Source organism: Phaenicophaeus curvirostris, chromosome 8 (genome assembly GCF_032191515.1).
Source record: "Phaenicophaeus curvirostris isolate KB17595 chromosome 8, BPBGC_Pcur_1.0, whole genome shotgun sequence".
In the NCBI taxonomy this organism is placed as follows: Eukaryota; Metazoa; Chordata; class Aves; order Cuculiformes; family Cuculidae; genus Phaenicophaeus; species Phaenicophaeus curvirostris.
The window spans coordinates 19,030,676-19,037,926 of record NC_091399.1 but is presented as its reverse complement, the minus strand read 5'-3'; positions in this window follow the sequence as shown (position 1 = coordinate 19,037,926).

The following is a 7,251-nucleotide window of genomic DNA, read 5'->3' as shown; positions in this document are numbered from 1 at the left end:
GTACGATGCTGCAAAGCCCTCACTGCATCTTCTTCCCACCCATCGTGGCCCTGGGAGCACATCGCCACAGCCTCCCAAGCCCGCCTGCTCCCAGGGGAGGGCTCCGGGAGCGCAGTTAACGCAGCTTTCCCTTCCACAGCACATTCCCCCAGATGTGGATCAGTCATTACACACCCCGATGGGTTCGCATTTGCCTGCGCAAGCCCCGGAAAACAAGCCCAATCACGGGAACAAAAAACATTCCGCGGGAGTTGACGTCTCCTTGTTATCTGAGCAACGTGGCCAGGGATGCAACCGTTGTGCAAGCCAGGGATCACACGCGCCCACGCATCGGTGTCACAGGACGTCTCTCTGCAGCCGCACATCCCCAAATTTGATGTGTTTAGGGGACAGCAGAGACCTCTCCCAACCCCGTGGGCTGGAGGAGAGACCTGCCACAGCACCTGCACACCCCTTTATCATAGAATCATCAAATCACCAGGCTGGAAGGGACCCACCGGGTCATCGAGTCCAACCATTCCCATCAAACACTAACCCACGTCCCTCAGCACCTCGTCCACCCGTCCCTTAAACCCCTCCAGGGAAGGTGACTCAACCCCCTCCCTGGGCAGCCTCTGCCAGTGCCCAGTGACCCTTTCCGTTTTCCCCCAGGAGTTGGCCAAGCGAGGCCACATCCTCCAAAAAAGAATCCTTCTCTATCACATGTGACCTCCTGGGAGCTCAGCCCTGGGTGGCAAGGGCCAGGGCAGCCCACGCCGCACAGCGGGCAGACACGGGGCTACCTGCAGCGCTGGCATCGTCTGTGCTGGAAGAGAGGCAGAAAGAGCCTCACGTAACGTCGTTAGGCAAGAGTTACGCTGTCTCCTTCCCAAAGATAAATGTCATTAAGGCTCAGCCCTCGTGTATTTTACATCCAGAGATGTGACAAATCAATGTAAGAAGGAGATGGAGCTGTTGGAACGGGTCCAGAGGAGGCTACAGAGATGATCTGAGGGCTGGAGAATCTCTCATCTGAGGACAAACTGAGAGAGTTGGGCTTGTTCAGATGGGAGAAGAGAAGGCTCTGAGGAGACCTTATAGTGACCTTCCAGTACCTGAAGGGGCTCCAAGAAAGCTGGGGAGGGGCTGTTCACAAAGGCTTGTGGTGACAGGACAAGGGGCAATGGGGATAAACTAGAAAGGGGCAGATTTAGACTAGACAGAAGGAGGAATTTCTTCACCATGAGGGTGCTGAGGCCCTGGCCCAGGTTGCCCAGGGAAGCTGTGGCTGCCCCATCCCTGGAGGTGTCCAAGGCCAGGCTGGATGGGGCTTGGGCAGCCTGATCCAGTGGGATGTCCCTGCCCAGGGCATGGGGGTTGGAACTAGACGATCTTTGAGGTCCCTGCCAACCCAAAGTATTCTATGATTCTACGAAATGTTCCCTGGGTGGGGGTTTCCAGCTCCGGACTGCAATTAGGCAGCAGTGCAGTATTAAACCAGTGCAGAGCATCACTGCAGGAGCAAGAGCCATTTCAGCTTCCCTCCTGGAGCTGCCTCAGTAACCCCATCCCTGGTCCATGGGAAGAAGCGAGAGAGCCTGAGGGGATCAAGACACAGCACTTGAGGTCATCGAGGGGAAATCCGTGCAGCCCTTGGGGTGCACAAGCCTTGCACGTCGCCAGCACCAAAGGGCCCTCGCAGCTGCTGGCAGTGTGAGCAGCAGCACATGCAGAGCAAGGCACCTGGAAAGCACCCTGCTTTCTGGAAATAAGCCAAGTCATGGGGACAAGAAACATTCAGGAAGAGCTGCCCAGCAGCCCTGACCTCACCTCATTTTCCATGCAATGCAGCCAGGGATCACCTGTGCCCATGCATCTGTGTCACAGGAGGCTCTCCCAGCTCTGGACCAGGGCTGCTATTTCTGATTTATGAGACACTTAAATAAGTCACATTTGGAGCAGTCAGAGGAGATTTTTTTTCCACCCTGTGCAGTGATTTTTAAGTGCCCAGTTAAGGAGCCATTGGCTGCTCCCCATTTGTCGTGGTTATTTTCCTTGCTTAGAGCCAAAAGGGCAATGCGGAGCATATCCACGTGCTCCTAAGCTCTGCCGGTGGCTGGGGATGCATTTTACCTTACCCCAAGATAATCAAGATACAGTGGAACCGTCCCGTGTCGCACTGGGGGACAAGCAGGCTTCCTCCCAGGGGGTCTGGACAAGTTTAGGGTAAAAAGGGGCAACATTTGAGGCAAAACCTCCAGCTGTATCCACTGGGACTGCTCTGAGAATGGCAGCACCTATGGAAAACCTGGCAAAAACCCCATTGCTTTTCACCCCCCATCACCCAGCACCTGTAGGCAGCAAGATTTTCCTTGGTGAACACGAGGGAAAGAGCTATCGCTCTCCCCATCACCAGCTGCCACAAGCTCCCCTTTCCTTCCACCCTCCCACCAACGTGAAGCCTAAAAATTTGATGTAGTAAACAACTTTTTCTGGAGCTGGGAAGGAAACGCTGCATCGTGCAAGCAACCCAGGGCTCTTCAGAAAGGAAAATGAGCCCTTGGGGGTTTCACTCTGCTCCGGTGCCCGTGCAAGAGCCCCTGGTGAGGGGAAAGGCAACGTGGGGCGGCTGTCGTGTGAGCCAGGGACTCCCTCGGGCAGCGTGGGCATCGATTGGCAGAGAGGTATCTCTGTCTGAGGAGCTGCAGCCCTGCTTGGCTTGGGCTCATCGATCGCTGTGGCCACAGCGCGGCGTTGGGTTCAGAGGGAAAAACATGCCCTGCGGGACTTGAGGTTCATGTGGCTCTAAGCGGAGCCAACACCTGGTGTGGGAAGAAGCCCCACAGCCCCTTGCTCCCAGGGGGTTTGGGTGATGCTCAGGGGAGAGGGAAGAAAGGACAAAGCAGAAAGTTAACTCCTTCCAGCCAAGCGTGATCTTCCCACGTGTACGCTGCCACTCCTCCAGGCTCAGGTAACACACACTCTGTGGTTCGGCCAGAGCATCCTCCCCAGGATCAGCCTCAGGCTGTCCATGCGACATGGAACAAACCCATGGGGATGAAGCCAAGTTTGTGTTCTGGGTAGAGAAAAGCTCAGGAGCCACCAGAGAGGGGCAGGGGGTGCAGAGGTGCTAACCTGACTGACACCAGAATCCCTGAGTCCCAGCCCCACCTTTTTTTTTCCCCTTCTTCATGCTCTTATCATAGACCAGCTCCTTCTCAGGTAGCTGCAAGCCCGTGGGCAGACGGGGCTGTGAAACTGCTGTGAACAAGCTCAGGAGAGCAATGAGGAACTAGGCTGGTCTTAGGGCAGCCCTAAACCTCCTCAGCACGTATGCCCAGAGCGCAGGCACCCTAGAAATTCCAGGAGGTGATTGATGGGACATCGGTGCTTGGGGTGGGGATGAGCGACAGCCCATTCCCCTCCCCTGTCAAGCTGTGCGGCCCGTTTTGCCAGGCTGGGAAGGATGCTCAGCCCAGATCCTGACCTATGAGCTCCCCTTCCCACCACGCCTGCCCGCAGCCACTTTCTCCAGCTGCTTTACCGGCACAGGCCCCGTGAGCGCAGAGAGGGATGCCTGGTTGCACGCAGCATGGACACAGCCGCACACGCTGCGACAGGACCAGGGGGAAGGTCATGAATGGGTTATGAAAACGCAGCAGAGCTCCTGGCGTGGAGAAGAGCACCGGCTGAGGCTGCAGTGCCAAAAGGTTTCCAAACATAGAATCATAGAATCACCAGGTTGGAGGAGACCCACCAGATCATGGAGTCCAACCATTCCCATCAAACACTAACCCATGTCCCCTAGCACCTCGTCCACCCGTCCCTTAAAACCCTCCAGGGAAGGGGACTCAACCACCTCCCTGGGCAGCCTCTGCCAGGGACCAATGACCCTTTCTGGGAAAAATTTTTTCCTGATGTCCAGCCTGAACCTCCCCTGGCGGAGCTTGAGGCCATTCCCTCTCGTCCTGTCCCCTGTCCCTTGGGAGAAGAGCCCAGCTCCCTCCTCTCCACAACCTCCTTTCAGGGAGTTGGAGAGAGCAATGAGGTCTCCCCTCAGCCTCCTCATCCTTAATGTCTAGGGAATGCCCCTTAGTTGCCACTCCAGCTCCTCTCCACCTGGTTCCCACAGTGACCAGGCCCCCAGAACGAGGTGGTCTCCCACCTCCTTGCAGCCCCTCGGAGGGCTGGGATTGCTGGGGAGGGCAGCGGGGAGAGCGATGGCCCCTAAAAGCATCCCTGCCTGCTCCAGCATAGCCCAGGCTTGTCCTCATTTCAGGCTGGGCAAGCGGCAGCCCCGGCCCCAGAGGTAGCGAGATGATGCCAAACCTCCTAATGGAGCTTGACAGCCGTGGGATTAAAAGCACAAGTGAGATCGCAACCCCTCTGCAATCAGCTTCTGCCTTGGAAGAGCTGAACCAGAAAAGAAACCTTCTGGCAACGGGGAGGGGTGGGAGCACACGCACAGGGCGAGGGTGGCAGGAACTGGGGGAATCCTCACCCGCCCCATGCCCTCCACGCTTGTCCTGCCAACCAGAAGGAGCCAATCTCCCTGCCCCGGCAGCACTGGTGAAGGGTTTCCCCAGCAACAGCCCCAATTCCAACTTGTCTCCATGGCTTGGCGCTTCTGCTGCCCCAAAGATGCAGACCTGCCCACAGAATGCGCTGCTCGCCCCTTCCTACCTCTGCCTGGGAGCTGAAGGCATCGCAGGGCGCCCACAAGGACCCCTCTTCCGTCACCCGGGTGCTGCGCTCGGAGCGGTGCCACCGACGCTGGAAACGACACCCAAGCAGGCAGGTCTGAGACAGAGATGGGACGACTTAGTCGGATGTGAGCGGGTGCTCTGGAGGACATCCGCGGCATCTATTTTTGTGGAACAGGATGTACACAGACCTTTACAGCTGACACCAAGCCCCATCTGCCCCAGAGAACAGCCCTGGTTCAACTTAAAGGCTGCGCTGGCCCATTTCCAACCCGAGGGATGCTCCAGCATTGCTGCTCCAGGTCTCCTGCATCCTCCTTCCCACAAGCAGGAATATATCAGCCTCTCCCCCAAACCTAATGCAAGAAGCTTTTGCAGAGATGAAGTGGTGTTCAGCTTATGCAAACCGTCCTGGGGCCAATAAATTACCCCCTGAAAAGCCAGCAAGGCACAAGTGCTGTCCCCATCCCTGCTCACCTGGAACTCGGTGTCTGGAGGCTGCTCTCCCACCTGGCAGCCGTTTGTTCCCCGCAAAATGCAGGGGAAAGCAGAGCTTTTTAATACAAGAAAGAGAAAGCCACTCCAGAGACCGGTGCGTGTGTTCGGGAGCGGTGGGAAGAGCTGATGGGTTTTGGCCCTGGCTGAAAAGAGCTCCAGCTCCAGACCTTGTTTTGCAGTGACCTGTACAGAGAACTGGCTTTTCCCTTTATTTTTCCAAATGGAAAAAGAAAGAAATCCTTCCAGGTCAGAGGAAAGAAAAGCATTTACTCATGGGTCATGTGAAATAATCTGATACAGGGTTGAGTGCACTGTTATCCTCCCTAAACCCAGAAAAGATTCAATTTCCATGTGAAAAAACATCTAAAAATAAAGAAAGAAAGGTTTTGGGGGTCAGAAGCACTCAATTTTGGGTTTTAAGCCAAAATGACATGCTGAATTGAACCCCACTTTGCAAAGCGCAGCTCCACCCAAGAGAGCAGAAGGGTGGAGAGGGGATGGGGTGAAGCACTGATCTGGAAAATCTCAGCCGGGCTGAGGTAGCAGCAGGCACAACAGCAGCGCCCGGGCGGCTGCGGCCACCATGGGGCCAGCCTGGGATCCCTGCTGGCCTGCGGCACGAGTGACCCAACCTCAGCTCCTGCCGAGCCCGGCTGCGCACCAGGGCGCAGGGCAGAAGGGGTTTGGCTGCCACCACAGCGCTTGGTTCATCCAAAACGAGCTGTCGCTTTCCAGCCTCCTCTCAGCCAGACAAATGCTTCCTGACAGCCCATTTAAAACTCAGAGCACCCAATTACAACTACGGTCAGGCTAACAGACACCAGGAGAAACTCTTCCATAACTCCCTGAAAATTAAATCCCTGCCCAGAGCATCGCTCCTCACCCTTTCCAGACCCACACATACTCTGAGGGGCACCAGGGTCCTTCTCAGCCTGCTCCAGGTCCGGCTCTGCTCTCACGTGTGTGGGCCCAGCCAAGGGAAACCCACATTTCCACCAGGGCAACACCAGCACCTGCTTCTCACCACCCCAGCTCCCTCCTCCTGGCAGTGCTGACCCTGGACCCAACACACCATCCATTAGCGGGTCCCTGGAGCACACACCTCGCCAGCATTTTCCTTAACCCCAGCTTTTAGGGAGAGCTGCAGAGCTGCGCCGCTTTTCAATTTTTAATTTGCTCTAAACATTTTGGTCCTCTCCCCCAGGGAGCCCCAGGTGATGACCCCTGCCAGCAGCACGGCTGCCCTATAGCTATGGGGAGGGAGGAAACCAGGGCAAAGGAGCAGCGAAGGACAGCAGCTCCCCACCCCAAGCTGTTCTCCTTCAGCAGAGCAGGGCAAGGGGCACCGACGCGGGGCGCTCCAGTGAAAGGGCCTCCAGCTCCCCACAGAGATTCTCCGTGGAAGAGGACGGGGGTGCACCCCGGCCCGTCCAGGGCCTGACAGCTCCAGAGACAGGGTGGTTGCAGGGCAGAACGTTTCCCTTCTCATCAGACACGTCTTGGAGGGGGGGGTTGGGCCCCTCCAAACTTCACAGCTTGCTCAGGTTCACCTCAATGCCACAGCGTTTGACCTGGCACAGACACCTCTCCTTTCCCCACTGCTCAGCACCAGCCTGGGAACGCCCTGGAGCAGGGACACAAATGCAGCATCACTTTACAGTCCCTGAGGCACCTTCCTCTTTTTCCAGTGCCTTAAGCAACAAATGTACAAACAGGGACCTGCGAGGCATGAGAAATGTGAGCTGAGATGCTCTGAGAAGGGAGACGGCACCACATAGCTGGGAAGATCAGCCCAGGCCACCCTGGAGCAGGGAGCAGCTCCAGGTGGGTTTTCTGTCTCTCAGGTGCTGAGGGGGTCCAGGCTCAGGGTTAAGGCTCAGTTCCTCATGCACCTTTTCTCTTGATTGAAAGGGTGTGGAAAACTATTCAAGCACTCGCAGACACGTGAATGGCAAAAGCTTGCAGGAAAACATGCTATCCTGGCAAGTGAAGCACCAGGAAAGGTACATGGGAGCACAGCAGAGCCCTGCGCCCGCCTCCAACAGGTACCCAGGAGTGTGCAAGAAGAGTG